We start from the raw sequence: 22,299 nt of genomic DNA on the forward strand, positions 1-22,299 counted from the left end.
CCCACAGCAACACATCAGGAGACACAGCCATTTTGTAAATATTAATTCCAGGCTTCAACTACATGTCTAGTCAGTTCTAGTTAACATTACTTCTGGTTCTTTTTCTTACACGGGCATTTGTCAAAATGCAGTAACGACTGATTCCAGATTTCAATAACAGCTGATAAAATTCTAGCTTGTATGAAATGTAGTCAATGATGCACAATAATTTTAAATTGTTCCCAGCATACTATCTCTTACCCTTCCCTACGGACTGGAATAATAATAAATTCACAAAATATAATAAAATGGTTTCAAAATACCCTGGAAATCAAAATGATAGCCAAACCCTTAGTGACTCAAAAGAAGAAAATCTGCATCACTTTCAATCAGGTAAAATCTCATTCCTCTACCCATCAAACACGTAGCAAGGATGAGACCTAGGGCTAAATTAGAAAGGAATGTGACTAGAACACAGTCCTATACTTGAGAATTCTATAGTTAAGGGCTGAAAAAAAGATATTAAATAATCACAATGCAGTGTGAGAAATGTTACCATAGAGTTGCTAATGGATACCAGGAGAGCCAGTTTCAAGCCCAGACTCTGCCATTTACTAAATGTTATGAACACTCAGTATATTTTTCAGAGAATTCAGTGGGCTTATAATGAAAGAGGAAGAGCTTTAGGAACAAAAATATGAGAGGTATTATCATTATCAACCATAAAAACTTGTTCTTTTTTTAAGATTTTATGTATTTATTGGAGGGAGAGAGAGAATGAGTGGAGGGAGGGGCAGAGGGAGAAGCAGCCTCCCCACGGAGCAGAGACCAACACAGGACCTGATCCCAGGACCCTGAGGACCATCATCTGAGCCAAAGGCAGATGCTTAACTGACTGAGGCACTCAGGTGCCCCAAGAACTTGTTCTTGATACACAGAGTAATTACTTCATTTGATGAAATACTCATGAGCAATGGGAAGTGTTCTAGACAACAGGCTAAGTATTTATTTTAAAAGAAGGCAAGACCAACCTAATGTCACTCAGGCTAAAATCATAGTCCTCTCCATTCTTCTTTCTCTACAGTTAGCCCAGGAAACGTGCCTACTGGCAGGTTCTGGTCACCTATACCTCATGGGGTACGAAGCAATATTTAGCCTGTACACAGGGTTAAAAAGGCACCTTTTTTAAAAAGTAATTTTATGCCAAGGTTTATAATTTTGGAATTTTTGTATTCCCGGAGGATTCTTCCTCTTCTCTGGGGAAAAGGGAGGTTACACAAGCCCTACGAATGGAAATGCTTCTTGTACAAAAACATAACTGGGACCGCCAGCACTTTTATGTTATTATTCTTGCTGTCACGTGTAAGTGAACCATGAAAGCTAGTGCTCTTAGGAAAAGATAGGCTGATAACACTGACCAGCACCACCTCTGCTATGTTCAGTGCACCAAGAGAGCAGGAAGACCCAACAGCAAGATTTAGAAGAAAAAAAAAATGCTTTCACCCTAGAAATCCATGTTTGTTTTGTTTGCTTATTTACTTGAAACAAACAAACGAAAACTCTCACGAACATCAGTGCAATGTCCTGCTGCTACTGCACACGATCAGCTTTACAGACACTGCGTGTACTCCCACTTCTCCGGCAGTTTGAGTTCCTAGAACAGAAAAATACCTGAAGCTCTGTTTCTGCTGGTGAAACTGTACAGTATTTATTATGATTTGAGGACTGTTTTCAAATAGGAGCATGATTTTTTTTTTTTTTTTTTTTTTTTTAAAAACCGTGCATAGGGGCGCCTGGGTGGCTCAGTGGGTTAAGCCTCTGCCTTAGGCTCAGGTCATGATCTCAGGGTCATGGGATCAAGTCCCGCATTGGGCTCTCTGCTCAGCAGGGACCCTGCTTCCCTCTCTCTCTCTCTCTGCCTGCCTCTCTGTCTACTTGTGATCTCTCTGTGTCAAAAAAATAAATAAAATCTTTAAAAAAAAAAAAAAAGTGCATAATTACGCTTCCAGTGCATTTGGAAGTACAAAGGAAATTCAGATGAGGTACACACCTGGTTTTTATGGTGATTAGGAAGCTATGTTTTTCCTCAACCACATCTAATAAACCAGCCAGAGTTTGCAGTCATCTAAAAGGCGTAAGATGTACTAAGAAAATGAATTTTTAAATAGACACATTATTGTGAACAAATGAACCTGAACCTTCATATTTTTTATATACTGACACTCCTTGACATAAGATGGTTCCACTTACAACTTTTCAACTTTATGATCATGGGAAAGCAATATGCATTCAGCAGAACCATACTTTCAGTTTTAAATTTGGATCTTTTCCTGGCCAGCCAGCGATCACGAAGGGCAAAGGATCGATGTGCTTACAACCATTCTGTTTCTCACTTTCCATACAGGATTCAATGACGTTCAGGAGATACTCATGCTTTATCATAAAACAGGCTTTGTGTTAGAGGACTCTACCTCACTGGAAGGGAATCTAAGTGTTCTGAGCACATTCAAGGTTAAGTAGGTGAGGTGTACTAAATAAATTGTCAACCTTGGCTATTTTCAACTTGTAATGGGTTTACTGGGAACATAATCTCATCGTAAGTCGAGGAAGATCTGGATAAGAAATACAGCAATGCAACTATCACAGGTGGTTTGCAATCATGTCAATTCGGAAGGAAAAACCACAAAGATATTTTGCAACTAACCAGTAAATAAATGCATTTTAGCAAGGAACAATAAAGTAAGAAGCTCAACCTCAGCTAATTTGCCAATTTTAAAACTACTCAAAGTTTCCATAAAGGTCAGTTTAAGAATCACTTTGAATGCAGAATTTGGCCAAATTTTGTTTGGCTAAAGCTGAATCCACATGTGGCAAAAGGAGAAAACCAAATTAGAGAAAGGTGCCCTCATCAAATGATACCCTTTAACGTGCTCCACTATCTACTTAAGCAGCTGACTGAGGAAGCTCATCTGGCTCTCTAACTTCAAGTTGGAAAAGAATTTTAATAATTTGGTCTTTGTCCATTTACTTATAATAACATCTACATAGACATGTCATTTTGCAAAGTGCTTGATGACAGAGCAAGAGTTTTGAGATCAACTGAAAAATTTGTGGGCATCTATCCAGGTATTGGGCTGAAAAGGACAGACAACACTGTGGACGGCTGTCAGCAGGAAGGCTACCCACTGCCGCAGAAGCCGTCGTACCTTTCACACAGCCACAATCTTTGTCACCAAAAGTACTCCCTTAACAATTATTTTTTGAGAGAACAAAAGATGTTAACCTATGAATAAGTGACTTTCAGTTTTCCATACAACAAAGCAGTTCAGCTTTCAGATGATGCATCATTGAGACTCTAAGTGAAGGACAAAAACAATGCCCAAGCTAGTCAGCATCCCTCCCGAGGACTGCCTGAACACCCCATACAAAGCAATAAAAAAAATAAAAAATTCATCCCATTTGAACACATGTATATGAATCTGAACACTCTTTCATTCAATGCAGTTATCCAAAAGGGACAATGCATCAGCATTTTGTCTATTAACTAAGGAAAGCAATAGTAAATATTTCTTTTCTAAAATGGAAAAACATTCAAAATGGATAAATTAAGGAGAACATTAAAAAGTCCCTAATTTTTATTTGACAGAGAGAGAGATCACAAGTAGGCAGAGAGGCAGGCAGAAAGAGAGAGGAGGATGCAGGCTTCCTGCTGAGCAGAGAGCCCGATGCAGGGCTCAATCCCAGGACCCTGAGATCATGACCGAAGGCAGAGGCCTAACCCACTGAGCCACTCAGGTGCCCCCCAAAAGTCCCTAATTTTTAAGATAACATTTAGCTAGAAGAAATATCATGCTTTTAGTTATATCAGTTTATGACACAGAAATGTCCGCCAGCATTCTCTAGTCTCACATATGTATTCTCCTCTGCCCTTAGTGGCAAGCGTGAAAACAAGTGTAAGATTATGTTCCTTGCTGTGTGTCACTTTTCCTATAGGCAACAGCACATACCTTCCTCTGTTACTGCAATCTCTCAGGAGTTTAAAATAGTTTTATACCAGGAAATTCTGTCTTAAATTATCACTAAACAAGTAGTTTAAGAATACAATGTTCTCTTACATATACACATCCCCTCCCAAAGATTCAGAAGCATTTTCCTTGGTTGAAGTGTATTCAACTAAGAACTTCAATATAAAAAAGCATTTCATCACCACCACCAGAAAGAGGCGGAAAAAAAAAAAAAAAACCAACTTAAAATAAATGTGGGAAAGCCAGTCTCTACTGTTAGATGTCAGGAAAGTGACAAACTCTGGGGAGGCAGGACAAGTCAAGTCAGATTGGGAAGAGCTGGAGGGTGGGGAGGGGTGTCTACTTAGGATGCTTAGTAATGTTCATTTCTTGACCAGAACACTAGTTACATGGGTGTGTTCATTTTGTGGTAAATGATCAAGCTTAGGACTTCTGTATTTCACGTATTTGTTTACTTGTGTATTTTATTTAAACATGCCTATGTATTTTGCATTTTTCTGTCTATAATGTTATACTTCAAAAATGAAAAAAAAAAATTCCTTGAGGAATAAATAAATACGGCTCCTCACAATGCCACTGTTCTTCCTATAACACCAGTAGTTCTAATTATCAAGTCTGAGGAAGGTGCAATAATTATCTCAAATAGTGCTTGTTATATGCCAAAAAATCTCAGGGAAGTAAATTGAGCATTCCACAGTTTAAGGAAAGTAGAAATAACTAAAATGTATCTAAGTCTAAATCCAACTTTAGAACTCATGCATTCAGACGAAACTAGGCAATCAGGTGACCAGCTGAAAAGGCGAATCCTTTCCTTGACAATTACATACATGTCTACAATTTCTGAAAACGATGGAAAAGACCCACAAAGAACATATTTCAGCTTAAGCTATTTAAATTTCTTCTGTTCTCAAACATGTACTAGGACTCTAAAGACAGAAGAAAAGAATTCCACTGGGTTTGTTTTTTTCATTTTCAGGAATTTTTTAGAATTCTAGGGAAAAAAAAAACTTTTATTTTTTTTAAAACCCAACAGGCCCAAAATGGAGTTGCTTGTGCTAAGTCCACGTCACCAAATGAGGCTTAATGCCTAACATAACTGCAGTTTCAACCTTCCCGCAGAATATCTTGATGGGTTATCAGTCCGGAATTTCCTGATCAGCACAAGTGAGGTAACCCATCTGACAGCACCTCTGTCCCCCAGAGAGGTAACCTTGCCCAAAACAATCCTCTTTTTTTCCTCCATTTATGACTTCCTGTTCCTAATCCTTTCTGCCTTTAATAACCTTCCCTCTCCTGCAGCCCTTTGGCTCTCCTTTGTATTTGCTAGATGGGATACTGATTCATGAATCTTTGAATAAAACCAAGTAGGTTTTCAAACTTACTCAGTTGAATTTTGTTTTCTTAACACCGGAAAGGGGCACATTTGAAAGTGCAATTTTCATTTTATCCATGGAAAATCAAAGCACTTTAAAAATAAAATCTTGAGATCTCAGGACTCAGAGATGCCAGCAGATGAATGAATCAGCACTGTGTGCTGGGGGTTCATCTGCTTCTCTATTACATTGCTCTAACCCATGTTTCAAGAAGTTCCTTTGCTCAGAGACTAAGTGAGCTTAAATTCAATGCTCACATAAATTCAATGAAAATTATTGACTTTAAAGAGATGTTTTATAAGCCCATTTAAAGCAGACCCCATGCCAAACAGCATGATGGAGATGATGGCAATAAGAAACTGAACACTACACCCTTGATACAGAAAAGGGCAAACTAACAAAGGAGCGGGTTCAGTGTGCAGCCTACCCACGGAATGTATTTATTATGCAAGCTGAGCAGCCAGCACATACAGTAATTGCTTAAAAAAAGAAAACTTTAGTGATTCTTTCTTCATATATAATAGATTCCTTCTTCCCAAACCTTCCTAAGAATGGTGAAAGAAATGACTACTTTCACAACCATCTAAAATATTTGGTTTTAAGCTTCAATTTGATTTTCAAAAAGTATGACTTCATTTTCAACAGAAAGTTCCTTTTATTGTTCTTATTCCATAATACCCCTTGGACTCTATTGCTTGCTCACTTTTACCATGAGACCGAGAAAAATCAGGCCTATGGAATGCTATAGTCCTAAACCTAATTAGCTCTAAATTTTACTGGATATACTTTCCTGTCTTATTCTTTTATGACTATAGCTCTTTTCATTGAAATTATGATCAGGATTTCAGAAAACAATAAAAACATAAAACTTCCTTAGCAACCTCAACATAATTTCACTATCACTCCCTTCTCTAACAACGATGTTAAAGTGAACAGTAGGCATGTAAAATAGTGTTAGTTAAATGTTAAATATACATGGGTAAAAAGGAAGACTTATGTAATCCATATTATGATTGGGTGGATTCCTGTTGCCCTTCATTACTGTTCTACTTATTAAATCTCATTCTTGACTAGAAATTCTAAACTATATTCCAAGTATACCTTCATGATTTGAAACAAACAACAGAACAATTATTTTAGAACAATTACTAATGGCCAGGTCCTTATAAATGTCAGTATTTTAAATGTTTAGGGGCTACAGATAAAAACTACATCTCATTAACCATATGTATTCTTTTTTTTTTTTTAAGACTTTATTTATTTATTTGAGAGAGAGGAGAGAGAGAGCACAAGAGAGGAGGGAAAGAGGGAGAAGCGGGCTCTCTGCTGAGCAGGGAACCCGAGGCAGGGCTTGATCCCCTAGGGCCCCGGGATTAGGACCTAAGCCTAAGGTAGACATGTAACTGACTGAGCCACCCAGGTACCCCAATCATGTATGTTCTTTAAAAATAAGTGCTCAAAGGCAAATGGAATGAATGAAGACAGTCCTATTACACAGATCCCAGTGTTTTTGAAATAGCCTTAAAATCTTCAACAAAGACTTTTAACTGCTGTAATATAAAAGAACACCTTTCAAAATGTTAAACTGAAGCTCATCAATTTTGGAGTCAAGCTTTCTGTAAACCTAAACTCTAACAGTTAAATAGTTAGATGTTCCTTCCTATTATTACTGCCGAACTTCCTTAAGCTAAGGAAAAACAGAGGAAACAGGCTGGCAAGCGCCATCTCGTGGGCTTCCTAGGAAAACATTTTTACTATATTCATCAGTACAGTTCCGGAAGCAAATTTTTATACTTATTCAATACAATATTCTCTATATTCAAAATGTTACTTTAATTTAAATCAAAGTATTAACTGGGGTCCAAATACCAATTAACTGTAATAAAGTGTATTTGTAGACTTGGGTAAGAGCTTTCTTCTAAAGCACCAAACCATCACATTTTATCTTTACAACATCCTCAGGAGTTAAGGCTGCAGAGATATACTATACAATAATGAAGCTTGGGAATCTATATACCAAAGGAATTATAAAAGCATCTAGGCAATAGAGACATTGGAATGAGTTTTCTCATTTTGTAATGTAGCCAAGTCATAGAACAATGCCTCACAAAATAGAGGCCTTTTGTTGTTAATAAGGGCTAAATCAAAAAAGTTAGCAGGAATTCGAAAATTCAGTGGAACTAATAAATCTACTGTGTGTGTGTGTGTGCACACATGTACGTGTGCCTTATAAGTAAAAGTTTACAAATCAAGTTAGGAGTTGAGGTTCATAGTATATGGGGAAAAAAAAAAAAAAAGACAAACAGGAAAGGAAACGCCCCCAAAGTCATGTTTACATGATTCTCTAAACTTTAGAAATAGTATGATTTTATTACTTTATATATTATTGATGAAGATATATTAATATTCTACATTTTCAAAGAGTGTGGAGTTGCCTCACCACAAGCCCACAAGATGTGTTTTGTCTCCCAGTGGTTTTTTTTTTAAGGCCAAAATGAAATACCAACATTTAAAATTAGGGAATTCCTCAATATCTCCTCTTGTCTGCTACCTATGCCCACTGCAGTATCTGAGTTGTAGGCCTTGGTTTACATTTTTTCTTACATTTACATTTTTTCTTTCTGGCTTCCCTCATTTTTTCTTCAGGATTTTTCCTGGTACTCTTTTTTTGGGGGGCGGGGGGCGGTGCATAATGACATCCAAGCTCATGTTATGGAGCAATGCGATCTGCTTAAGGACTCTCCCCCAGTTTTCTAGGTGAAAGGTGTTTAATTCCAGTTCTGCTGTTGGTTGATAAGGCAGCAATGCCTGGAGGTCTGCAGATTATTTATCTTTTTTTTTTTTTTAAAGATAGCTTTATTTATTTATTTATTTGACAGAGAAAGAGATCACAAGTAGGCAGAGAGGCAGGCAGAGAGATAGGGGGAAGCAGGCTCCTCACTAAGTAGAGAGCCGTGGGGCTCAATCCCAGGACCCGGAGATCATGACCTGAGCTGAAGGCAGAGGCTTAACCAACTGAGCCACCCAGGTGCCCCATTCATATATATATATATTTTTTAACAAAGCTCTGAGATGCGAAGCTTTGAGAGAGTTTTCCGCTTTGCAAAGGGAAACCCAAGCCTACTAGTGGTAGGAAGAACTAGGGAGATCTGTGTTATGGTTCAACATTTTCTTTATGGGAGGGGAAAAAGACTAAATACTTGGGGAAGATAGGGGAGAACATTACTTTGGTAAAGTCAAATTTAAGATTTGATAGCATTTTTAATCTTTATAGCCTCCCACATCAGCTTTAATAAAATGAGCCCACAGCATACCATTTTGCTAGTGTTGCTAATGATTTTTTTTCTTATTCGAGTTTTATAAGTGATTTTTTATATAACGTAACCACCATAATATATTTAGTTGCCTTGCGGCAATATGCTAGATAATATTTCCATAGAGGCTTTCTCGGGGGCTGTGAATCTTTTTATAATAAGGCACTGGAAAATAAAATGTGAAGCTTATTAAACTTCCTCTCTGGTTTGAATTCTTTAGAAAAGAGAAAGTATGTAAAGTGATAATAAACTGTTAAACATATCAGTTCATACAAGTTTTGTGGGGGTTTTTGGTAATTAGGAAAAATTTGAGATTTTTTTAATTAGGAAAAGTCTGAGATAGATGTAACCTAAGAAAATAAATTTGAAATATAAAACATGAGAGTTTAAAGTGACAGACTTCATTCACATCGATTTATATTACCATTTCTAAGTCTGCCTTAAAATCAAAGTTTTTAAAAAGTGCTACTTGATGGTATTTATTATTAAAAGTGGCTGCATTTTCTCAATTAAAAAAATTTAGATGAAACTCACCTACTATAAATTCTTAGTCTCTTCATCTAGGAATTGTTACGTAAATGCAGTCTAATTATATTTCCATAAGCCTTCTGCTTAAATTTTAAAATAAATGTCAACTTATAAAAAATTATACCTTGTCATCTAATAATAGCAGCCAAAAATATATAGTAAGCAAAATATTAAAACTGTATACTTATTTTAAATGTAATTTTACTAGTGAAAAAACTACCTTGGAACATTCTAATATACTTAACATACTTTAATTTTCCTTCTTCCCTTGGTAACAGAAAATAGCTTATTATAAGCTGAAAATATTAGATATTTTCTATTGAGACTTTCATTAACTTTTAATTAAGTCAAAATTATTTCTAAAAATTGTTTTCTAATTTTGAAATGCCTGTTTTCCTAACGTCAATTATTATACTTGAAAAACAAGATGAAAGGAATAAAGTTTTGATTAGAAGAGTGGAACTGAGCTGAATGAGGTTTCGCCCCAAAAGAATAAGTCCTGAGAACTGTGTGCCGTCTCTGCTCCCTCCTTTCCGGTTGAGAGAGAGAGAAAGAGAGAGAAGGCAGGGAGGGAGGAATTGAGGGACCGTAAAAGAGAGAGAGCAAGAGCTCCCCTGTCTGGAGAGACCGAGAACAGCAAGAGAGAGGGTGGCACAGGAAAGAGGCTTGGGCCCCTCCAGAGAACTGCAGAGCCATCTGTCTGAAAAATGCAGGATGACAGGCCTCTAAGTATTCTTCAAGTCTCTCTATTGTATAGCGATCTCTGATTCCTTCTTCCTATTACTGTATTATTAATCCTTCTTGTTCCTTTTTCTTGGTCTTTTGAAATAATTTATCCTTTTAATTTCGACTAAAAGAGTGAATGGACAAGCTGAGAATAATTTGTCATTCAAGGAAAATAACTGCAAGTGTCTGGTCAACTTCTAAATATTGTGATGGACTAAAAAAAATGACTTGTTTCTGTGTCTCTTATGTTGAACTGTATATTTTGCAAACATATATAATGAGCATCCTTAACAACATCCAAATCTAAGAATATTAACAAATCCCATCTAAAGCCTTAAGCAGGCGGTATCACCAAAAAACAACTTCTGGGAGTGGCAAAGTCAATTTTGCCCACTTTTTTTTCCACAATTAAATAAAATATTATTAGCAATATGTGAAATGTACCATAAACCACTGACTTCATCTTTCTTTTTGGGTTTCAGCACATTCTAAAAAACAGTCATTCGCATGAGTTTTTTTTTTGTTTTTTTTTTAAAAGATTCTATCCATTTATTTGAGAGAGACAGTGAGAGAGAGCATGAGCGAGGAGAAGGTCAGAGAGAGAAGCAGACTCCGCGTGGAGCTGGGAGCCCGATGCGGGACTCGATCCCTGGAATCCAGGATCATGACCTGAGCCGAAGGCAGTCGTCCAACCAACTGAGCCACCCAGGCGTCCCTCGCATGAGCTTTTTTAATCCATTGCTTTGTGCCTTCTGTCCAGCAACTTAAAGACACTTCCTGAGCCATTCTGTAAACAGAGGACTAATATGCAGACGTCTTATGAACCTGGCTAACCCACCAATGTCTAAGGGAGGCTGGAACAAAGAAGGGCATCCCTTCACCACCTCCTTGCTAAGAGCCTGAAAATATCTAAATGAACAGGGAAGAGATATCAAACCAGAGGTACCCAACATTCCCCTCACATTTAGTCTGGTCTGTCCAGGAGGATGTTTGGTTTCCAGGTGATACTGGACATCCAGCAACACTAAAAGGACCAACAACGAACCTGGATTAAGAAGCCCTGTGTTTGCCGATCCTGTTTAGTGTTCCTTCTCCTCCACTTTGAAAGTTGGAAGAAGAATGAAGAGACTTTTTTTTTTTTTTTGGTACAGAATGTAAAGCAGTATAAATCCAACCAGAATTTCACCAAAAACTTTTCAAAAAAGTAAGGCTGACAAAAGCAACCAATCCCTAAGCAAATGATTTGTCCTGCCCTTGACATGCAACAATATTGCAGAAATATACACGTATTTCTTCCTTCAAAGACTGAAGATAATTAAACAACATAAACAATTAGAAAGATTTTGAGATATGTTTACTACTGCTAACTTGATTGGCATGTTGTAAAGTTATAGGAAAAATTAATGAGTGCTCTGTTTCTATCCTGGAATTGTTAAACTCCAGAGAGACCGGGGCGCCTGGCTGGCTCAGTCCATAGAACAGGTGACTCTTGATCTCTGCCCGGACAGTAGCTTCAAGCCCCGCGGGGGGTGTAGAGAGAACTTAAAAATAAACTTTTCTAAAAAAATTAAAAGTAAACTACAGAAGTACCATGGTTTAAGAACTATTTTATTCACTTAATTATTTCTTGAGCACCTACTATGTGTGAAGCACTATGCTAAGCACTGTGAGTACAAAGTAAGAAAGAATGAAAAAAAAAAAAAGTAAGAAAGAATGGATTTTACCTTACAGACACCAGCAGCCTAGAAAGATAGAAGGATACGTAGCTGCTATTAAAGGAACACACTGGCAAATGTCACAGGAGATCTGCAGATAAAATGATAAGGAATTCCTGGGGCGCCTGGGTGGCTCAGTGGGTTAAAGCCTCTGCCTTCAGCTCAGGTCATGATCTCAGGGTCCTGGGATCTAGCCCCACCCTGGACTGTCTGCTCAGTGGGGAGCCTGCTTCCCTTCCTCTCTCTGCCTGCCTCTCTGCCTACTTGTAATCTCTCTATCAAATAAATAAATATAATCTTTTAAAAAATGATAAGGAATTCAGAAGACCAGGGATTCCTTTGGAATGGTGGTAGCAGGAAGGGGGTCCCGACTGCAGTACTGAGGGAAGGACAGAGCAAGCACTGGAAACACAGACAAGGGAAGAGACGTGGAAGACAGAGCAAAGCAGAATGGGCACAAGGTGGCAGCTGACTGGGTACGGAGGTGAGGAAGGCAGGACAGAAGAAGGAAAGCTAAGGCTCTGGCACCGGGAATGTGCCGTCTGGAACGCACAAGAGATTTGGAGGCGGGGTGCCAGAAGACTTGGGAATCACCCACCCAGAGCACACGGTTGAAGCCTGAAGACTCCCTAGTGAGAAAGGGAGGCCAGTTCTTGCAAAGCAGACATTTCAGGCAGCAAACAGAGGAAACTGAGGAAGAGTGAAAGGGAAAAAAAGGAGTAGCAGGAGAACACAGTGTCTTGAAGGACAACAGAAAAAGTTCTCAAGAAGAAAGAGGTAGTCAAAATCATAGAGAGTTCAGAAAGATCAAAGATGAGGACTGAGGGGAAGCCACAGATTACTGGCTGCTCACTGATAAAACCACTCCGGGCCAGACAGAGGCTGAACACGAGGCGGCAGCTGTGATAGGAGGCTCTCCTTGACCAAACCTGAGTCAGGCTCCTCCAAGCCCTCTTCTTGACTAGCCTCAGCCTTGTGCCCAGCCTCGCCAGGCCTGCAAAGCCATTTGAGCAAGACATCTGCTAACTCAGTTGAGAGAGAATCCTCGTCCCTTTGATATCTGATCAAATTCCTTGCCCCTGACCCCTGATATCTCATCACCCCCGTCTGCCCTCCTTGAGAATCCTGTTGGGTCAGTATAGCAAGAATTCCCCCTACCTTGTCTCCTCTTAGTCGTTTTCCATCCCCTGACACCCTTGGCACCTGCTCCTCAGCTACAAGTCCTCCCCTGTTCGCAGATTCAGAGGTAAGGCCCATCTCTCGACACCTATCGCGACAGTCCTAAGTCTTCCTTGTCCTTTAAACAAGCGTCAGAAATTGCTGTGCCTTCAGAGTTGCCCACCTTCCTTTTCACTAGGGTCGAATACCATTCCCAAAAACCAAACTATTACAACCAAACACCGACTGAGAAGCGACGGTGCAGACAGGGTTAAGGAGGAAGCAGCCGTGCGGGAAGAGGCAGTGGGGCATACAGAATGTTCTTTCTATAACACTCTGCTAAAGGGTGGAGCGCTAACACTCGTGCTGGGTCCCAGTCAAGGAAAGGCTTCCTCACACTGACTAGGAGAGCCCGGCTATAATGTAAGGGAGCCGATGCAGGGGAGAGGAGGAAACTAATGAGACAAGACAGAGAAAAACGAATTCCTATGTTTATTGTTTTCAATCCTCTTGCATTATGCTTTTTTGTAAACCACCTCATTTCTTTCTGGAACAATGAGAGGTGTTCATAAATGACAAATAAAATTTTCCTTTTATCCATTTAAAAATATGAATGTTTGGACTGTTGTTTGTATCTACTCTTCTAATAAACATATGACAATTAATAGGAATGCTTATGTAGGATACAGATTTATTATTATGGGAGAAAGATTATATGTTTTCATTTTCAGACCTTTCTAAAAAGTTAAGTTAGCCATTTTCATACTGAATTCCTATTCAATTTGATTATGTCCCCTACCGTGAGGGTAAAACGTGAACAAACCAAGCTAATTTATGTGCAATTCCTTTGTACTATTGAAATGAAAAGGAACAATAGTTTAATGAACTGGAATTTGTTATCTAATTATGCCAAATAATTCAGAAACATCTGCCGATGGTTAGTAATAATATAGTTAAACCTCAAAGAATCTGCTCCCAGAGAGATTTCCATTTTACTCAAGCCCTTGTGAGCTTCCGCTTGGGAAATCCATACCAGAGTATGGAACCAAGGGATGACATAATGGCACTTTTACACCGTTTAAAAAAAAATTTAGCAAATGAACAAAGAAACGAACAGTAGAGGGTATGTATCACATGGATTTAGGCCTTAAAATTAACTCCCAAATAAATGAACAGCAGAGGGTGCATATCATATGGATTTAGGCATTAAAATTAACTCCCAAATTTAAGACACACAGCAGACTACTGTAATATGCAACATTCATTTGAGCATTTATTGAGTAGCTGGGCTGCATCAGACACTGTGGTGGTTAAGGATACACACAAGAAATCCATAGCTTTCGTGTTTCGTCTATTTCAAAGAATAGCAGATTCTTTGAGGTTTAACTATGTTATTACTTCATCCAAAAGGGAAGACAAGAGAAGACATCCACTAACCACAGTATCACCACTAAAACAGAGGTGTTTGGGGTACAATGGATGCAGAAAAGGCGTAAAACAAAGGTGTAAAGGTGTAAAACAAAGGAAGACTACTTAGAAGAGACTATTCCAGTTAGTTTTGCAAGATGTGCAGAGGTGAGTGACCGCAAAGAAGGGCTTGGGAAATGACTGTGCTAAAGGCACACTGAGTGCAGTCCCTTCTGGAAACATCAAGTAGTTCAGTATGGCTGAAGCACGGCCTCTGAGGTGGAGATAGTAAGAGATGAGGCCAGATATATAAGCAGGAATCCTATCCTAAAAATCTTATATGGAAACTGGGGAATTTGGACTTAATCTTAATGGTGATGGGCTGGAGGAGTAAGAAACTCCTAGTCTAACTGTTAGACTAACCAAATTCTAAGAGGCAAGTTTAAATTCCCAAGTACGGACTCTAATATATTAAGAATAATCCAAAACAATAAAGGAAGAAAAAAAGATAAACGAAAGCAAATGTTCCAGCTGATTCAATGTGAGGCACCTGGGTGGCTCAGTTGGTTAAGTGTCTAGCTCTTCACTTAGGCTCAGGTCCTGATCTCAGGGTCATGGGATCAAGCCCCACATCAGGCTCTGCACTCAGCAGGGTGTCTGCTCAAGATGCTCTTTCCCTCTTCCTCCAAAAAATAAATAAATCTTTTAAAAAAGTAAATAAACTGATTCAAGGTTGTTCACAGGATAAGTATACAGATGAAGGCCATCATTATATACTTATTCCTCTTTCATTCACTTATTCGCTCAGTAAACCTGGACTGAGTACCTATGACATACCAAACACTGAGCTTACAGGCCTTAATATATATATTTTAAAGATTTTGCTTATTTGAGAGAGAGAGAGCACAAGAGAGAAAGAGAGCAAGCACAAGGCAGAGGGTGAGGGAGAAGCAAGCTCCCTGCTGAACAGGGAGCCCGATGCAGGACTCTATCCATGACCCTGGGATCATGACCTGAGCTGAAGACAGCCACTTCACCCACTGAGCCACCCAGGCGCCCCATCCCTTAATGTATTTCAAGCACTAAGAGGGCAGGCGCTAGATCTGATTGTGGTCTGGATTATACCCAAAGAAGAAGCATTGTTTACTGGTCAGTATATTTCACATTTCAAAGTACAGTAGGAAGTATCAATTGTCCAGCACTACTGGAAGTCTATCTGGTATTTTTTTAAAGATTTTATTTATTTCTTTAAGAGGGAGGGAGAGAGAGAAAGAAAGCAGAAAGAGCACATATGCAAGTGGGCTCGCACACAAGTAGGGGAAAGGGCAGAAGGAGAGGGAGAAGCAGACTCCCCACTGAGCAGGGAGCCCAACATGGGGCTTGATCCCACAACCCTGAGATCATGACTTGAGCCAAAGGCAGACACTTAACCGACTGAGCCGCCCAGGGACCCCAAAGTCTATCTGGTATTCAATGTATGACCCTGAACTAAGTCTCTACCAGAGCATCCTCAGACAAATGCTAAAATGGCATGTGCCATATATTTAACCACACACATAAGCAGTAATACTGCAGAACCACTTTCTCATGTGGGTCAACGGACTTGTGAAAACAACTGCTGCGGTGCCTGGGAGGCTCAGTTGATCAAGCATCTGCCTTCAGCTCTGGTCACAATCCCGGGGGTCGGGACGGACCCCCACATCGGGCTCCCTACTCAGCGGGAAGCCTGCTTCCCCCTCTGCCTCTCACCCCACTCATGCTCTCTCTTGAGTGTGCGCTCTCTCTCTCCAACAATAAAATCTTTGAAAAAAAGAAAGAAAACAATTGCTATCTTGGATCTTTGTTAATATCAACAATAACAATACCAGTGACAATATTAGCTACTATGTATCTTCACCACTGTATTAGGAACCTTACACACATGATCTCATCTATTTCTGCACAGGTGGAAGAAGGGAATTAATAGCCCATGTTTATATATAAGGAAAATGAGACTAGAACATACAGCAGACACTTGGCAGAGAAAGGATTAAACATAGCCCTTGAGCACCAAAATCTAAGCCCTTTCCTCTACACTACACACTCCTGAAGTGTCCTCCACAAGCTCCCATCTTGCAGAGTAAAATCTGATCCTTTCCATGGTTTAATAAGGCCCTACATAATCTGTGACCCCAGCACTCCTCCACTCCCCGGGACCTCTCTGTCTCCTCTCCCACCACTTTCCCCTGGCTTACCCTGCTCCAGCTCATTGCCCTGCTTTCTGTTCCTCAAAACTGTCAAGCACATCCCCACCTCAGAGCCTGTTTCATGAGGCGATGCCCCCACTTCACAGGACTCATTCCCGCATGTCCTTTATGTCTCTCCTCAAAAATCCACCTCAACTCTGAAGCCTTCCCTGACCACACTGCCACGTCGCTAGCCCCATCTCCTCACCCTGCTTTATACTTCTTTATAGCACTAGCCACAGGGCACATTATACATTTTTTTTAAAGATTTATTTATTTTAGAGAGGGAGGAAGAGAGTGCATGCATGGGCGTGCAAGAGGGGCAGAGGGAGCGGGAAAGGGAGACTCTCAAGCAGACTCCATGCTGAGCATGAGTCGATGCAGGGCTCCAGGTCATGACCCCGAGATCATGACCTGAGCCGAAACCAAGAGTCGGGTGCTTAACCAACTGCACCACCCAGGTGCCCCACACCGTACATTTTTTATTGTCTGTCTCCCTCCATTGCAAACATAAGTTCCTTGAGGACAGGAACTAAGACATATCTGGCACATTTTAGGTCCTCAATTCCTTGAACAGATGAGTAAACAAATCACAAAAGACCACCCATCCCAAACCTCAGAGCTATCCTCAGAAAAAGTAGGAAACATCTCCTGTTGCTGCTTCCTTCTCTCACCCTACGGTACTATCTATTCCCACCCAAATCCCACAAACCCAGGGCTTTCACACTGTTCTTCTTCTTACTACCCCAGCCCCCTTCGGGCCTTTCTCAGTAATGTCTCATGCTCTACATAAAAACCGCCACTCTCGGGGCGCCTGGGTGGCTCAGTGGGTTAAGTCTCTGCCTTCGGCTCAGGTCATGATCTCAGGCTCCTGCGATTGAGCCCCGCATCGTGCTCTCTGCTCAGCAGGGAGCCTGCTTCCCCTTCTCTCTCTGCCTGCCTCTCTGCCTACTTGTGATCTCTGTCAAATAAATAAATAAATAAATAAATAAATCTTTTAAAAAACAAAAACAAAAACATGCCACTTTCTCTTCTCTTACAGTGCAGTTCCCTCAATCAAAATGTTTGCTCTGTCTACTCGAAGATCTTGAGTCCATAAATTAAAATCACTCTCTTGCTATGTGAAGATGTCTGTATCTACCATGCTATTCCTCATAGGTAACATACTAAGTATCCACGCCTTAATTATAGTATAATAGTATTAAATTCATTTACTATGAAGGTCTGTAGGGAAAATACTTCAGTCAGACAGATATTTACCTATTTACACCACTTACCTGCTGGGCTCAGGCTCTGATCTTCGGGACATGAGTTCAAGCCCAACAGTGGGCTCTGTGCTCAGTGCCAAGTCAGCTTGGGTTTCTCTCTCCCTCTCCCTCTCCCTCCATCCCTCCCCACCCCACCAGCGTGCACATGCAGGAGCACACACTCTCTAATAAATAAACAGGCCTTTAAAAAAAGAGAGATTGGCGTTTAAAGAAAAGGAACAGCTCAGTTTTCGAAACGTAAGGACTGTGGGTCTGAAAACCTATTCATGCAGAGATACTTTTCTTGGACTACATCTTTTCTTCTAACTTGTTTCACACCAGGAAATAGACATGGTCCAATGAAATCCGAAGGTTAAAACGTCAGAGTGGAAAGGGAAAGGACAAGCTTCAGTGCAGCTAGAGGAAACACAATGAGGTGGCCCCCGGCCAGGCTACAAAGCAGCTGGCCGCACTGGGGGGTGGAGGCGGAGGGGGGCACCTGACTCATCTTCCCTTCTCCCCCACAAATTCAACTGTCTGCATTCTTTCCAAGAAGTGCTTACTTTTCTAAATTTAAAACAACTATTCAAAACAGGCAAGGACATTTCTAGTTATTGATTTTTTTTATTTTGTTTTTGTTTCTTGGAGAACAAAAAGAAAGGAAAACTTTCTAAAAATGTAAAAAGTTCTAAAAGATTCCTGGATATAAAACCATTACTTTAAAAATAGTAATTTCTGTTTTTTACAGTTTAAGTGAAGTAAATCTTTCTTCTATTCAATTCTATTCATCCCCACTCGAGGTAATTTTTAAATTAATAACAGCTTAATTGAGATAGAATTCACACACCATAAAATTCAGCCTTTAACATATACCCGGAAGTGGTTTTTAATATATTCACAAAGTATTCATTATGTTTTTTAGAAATATAGAGACAAATTAAGAAAGTATATTTATAACTATTTCATGAAACTTTTTTTCCCCAATACCACTTTTCAGTGTAGAATACAGTCACACCATTCTGGCTCTTAGTTTCTCCCTATTTTTCTTTCTTTCTTTCTTTTTTTTTTAAGAGAGAATCTTAAGCAGAATCCACACCCAGCAATGGATCTGAAGCAGAGCTGATCCCATGACACTGAGATCATGACCTGAGCTGAAATCAAGAGTCAGTCACTTAACAACTAAGCCACCCAGACACCCCTCCCTATTCTGTGTTTTAAGGATAGTAGGATTACATTAATAAATAAAAATCAAAGCTTATGGGAATCATTTTCTCTGTAAGAATGACTTATGACTGGTAAGGCTGGGCTCAACGCCTTGTCCTGAGTTGGATTTGCACAGAAAGTCCAGTGACTTCATTTAGTTTATATATGCCAGACAAATAATAAAGTGTTTTTAAAGGTGCTATTACTGATACTTTATATAAGACTGAGAAAACATCAATTACCCAGATCAAAGGATATTATTATTACTAGAGTGACTTTGAGAAAAGCTACACAAACCCCAGCCTGGCAAGGAAATCCCTGTTATGGCTGCTCAAGACGATAGTAAACTTAATTCTTAGGTTAATCCAATCTGATGAAAAATGTATAACTTCTACTAACGTCATTCCTTCAAAACTATTATTAGATGGCATACAAAGCATGATCAAACAGTATTTTTCTGCCTATTTCTCTTATGATTGTTTTAGATTAGTCTAAAAATGTATTCTCATTGAAGGTAATATTGCCTTCACGTGAGCAAAAATTAGCTTATGGTGGTCAAAAACCTTACTCTTTTTGTGCATAAAGCAGATATACACACTGTGTAAAAAGACAGACAGTGTATCTGTTATTAAAGTTTCATGGGGAAAACAAGAAAAAATGCCTAGGGGCGCCTAGGTGGCTCAGTGGTTTAAAGCCTCTGCCTTCGGCTCAGGTCATGATCCCAGGGTTCTAGGATCGAGCCCGCTTTGGGCTCTCTGCTCAGCGGAGAGCCTTCTTCCTCCTCTCTCTCTGCCTGCCTCTCTGCCTCATTGTGATCTCTGTCTCTGTCGAATAAATAAATAAAATCTAAAAAAAAAAAAAAAGAAAGAAAGAAAGAAAGCCAGCCAGCCAGCCTAGGGGCACCTGTGTCATGCAGTCCTTTAAACTAAGCATCTGACTTTGGCTCAGGTCTTGACCTGAGGGTCCTGGGATCAAGACCCAGGGGCAGGCTCCCAGCTCAGCCAGAGGTCTGCTTCCTCTCTCCCTCTCCCGCTGCCCGACCCCCACTCATCCTCTATGCGTAAGTGTGTGTGTCTCTTGCTCTCTCAAATGAATCAATTTTTAAAATCTTTTAAAAAAAGGGAAAAAAATGCCTAAAAGCCTTATGAAGAGTGATTTTTTTAAAAGGTAGACAAATCCAGATATAAAGAAACTGAAACTCTTATTGACAAATGTGTCAATTTTTATAATTACGCATATCACTCTATCTTCAAAGATTAGGATGCTAGTAGGATTGTTACTTGCAGGGACAGATGTCACTGGAAAGACTGCATCACCAATATCTTTTCCACTGTACACAGATGGTAACTATCAGAGTCATAGTAACTATAATTCTTTTATCTGTCTTACATAGCACTAAATCTCCACACATTAAAAGAAAAATTTTTAAGTTGAAATAATAAGTTTTTGATACAGGTGAGAGAATATGCACAAGTATTTTTTAAATAAGGATGGTGATTTTAATGACAGCTGAAAAGATGAAACACTCTAAGAAAAGTAACTGAGTTCTCACCACTGGACCACCCTGCTGCTTATTAGGTAAGTCCCTCTCATATTCTTTGATGAGCAACATCTGAAAAATAAAAATGTGAGCAGAGACCGTATTCAAGTGGAGTTTCCTATAAAATTGGCTTTTGGTCAAATAAGTCATACTGAAAATGCAGCTGATTTGTCTTTTTAAAAACAAATTTTAGAGGTACTTGGCTGGCTCAGTTGGTAGAGCATGCAACTCGTGATCTCGGGTCTGTGAGTTCGAGCCCCACCATGGGTGCAGAGATAACTTTAAGAAAGAAAGAAAAAAAAATTTAATGTCAAGACAGTAATAGGAAATCAGAAATTTTCCTAACTGCATTACAAAGAATGCACCATTACCATTTAAATGCTCCAAAGGATCTCTATAAAGATGCCCAAAGGCAGGTGCCTCAGGTGGCAGCGTAATGAAAAGGTTTCCATGGAATCCTAGCTATGAGATCACAGATTAAGGGCAGTGACGATAGTGACTGGTAAATGAAAGGAAAAAGCAAAAAAGGAAGAGGGGCCATGCCAGAGCTAATGCTACCCCGACAGAGAAGAGAGTTACTCAGGGTTCAGCCAGCCCAGCTGGATAGTAACTAAGTTCCCAGTCTCAGCATTTGTCTGAGCTGTAAACCACAGCCCCATTTAGCTATAAATGACAGACATTCCTGCCAAAGGATAACCTGGCAGGATGCTTTTTCATCCAGCTCTGTCAAGTAGGGTTTTATTGGTATGGCCACTCAGGGTGTTCCGTTAGGTACACGAGCTAAAAAGTCCTAAATTAGAGGACTCGAGACTTTCCTTCTAGCCCAGCAGTTATTAGAGAACATGTGCTTCTTTTTCAGGGAAGTTCTAACAAGTCCTATTGGAAATAAGTAGTTAGCTACATACACTATAGTTCTGGAATGTAAGCTCTAAGGAGACAGGGACCATGTCTCTTGCACACTGCTACAGATGTATGTTGAACAGATCAACATACATCAACATACAACAGGTGAGTGAGCAGAGTATGAACTACATTTGGATAATTTTTAGGATTTGAGGATTTAAAAATTATTCGTATTGATGCAGATGACTGAAAGGTATATTCATCTACAAGGTTGAGAAAAATGCTGGCAAAGCCCTGACCCTTCAAAAGTGTGCATTTTCAACTCCCAAATGGGACTATAAAATCAGGAAGGATTGGGGTCTAGTTCTTCCGTCACAGATAAACAGAAATTTGCATTAAAAGTATCTTTTTAAGTAGCAAAGGTGAATAATGGCAAAGATAAGAGATAAGAGTTTCACTCTTCAGCTTAAGTTGACAAATATTTTGAGTTGCTACACTGTACTTTGGTGACAAAAAGTTAAAAGTATATCAATGTGAAATTGTACTGAGTAATTTCAGAGGCTCTCATTTTTTTTAAATGAAGCTCACTTTCACCAAAGTCCCATAAAAAGAACATTCGTTACAATGATAAAAAACAAAGCCTGGATGGAAGTGTAAAACATATAGGGGGAGAAAAAAGAACATAGGGGTGTCTGGGTAGTTTGTTTGGTTGAGCACCCACTTCTTGACTGCAGCTCTGGTCATGATAGCAAGGGTTGTGAGATCGAGCCCCGAGCTGGCTTCCACACTGTGCTCCGTGGAGCCTGCTTAGGATTCTCTCTCTGCCCTTATCTTCCCCTACCCACACTTGCACTCTCTCTCTAAATTAAATCAAATTTTTAAAAACCTAGACTCTATTGCAGGTTGCTATGCATGCAACTGTGTTCTCCAATAAATTCCTTTGTTGAAGCCCTAACCCGTAACATGATGTTATCTGTGGAAATGAGGCCTTTGAAGGGAAATTAGGTTAAATAACA

At 39.6% G+C, this 22,299-nt stretch overlaps 1 protein-coding gene across 1 annotated transcript in view; it reads right to left on the reverse strand.

The window, feature by feature from the left end:
- CHN1 (chimerin 1) overlaps window positions 1-22,299 on the reverse strand; it is a 204,742-nt gene that overhangs the window by 179,196 nt on the left and 3,247 nt on the right. The window lies entirely within an intron of this gene.

The sequence above is a fragment of the Lontra canadensis genome, unplaced genomic scaffold (assembly GCF_010015895.1).
Source record: "Lontra canadensis isolate GAN:19392208 unplaced genomic scaffold, GSC_riverotter_1.0 scaffold11, whole genome shotgun sequence".
Taxonomy (NCBI): domain Eukaryota; kingdom Metazoa; phylum Chordata; class Mammalia; order Carnivora; family Mustelidae; genus Lontra; species Lontra canadensis.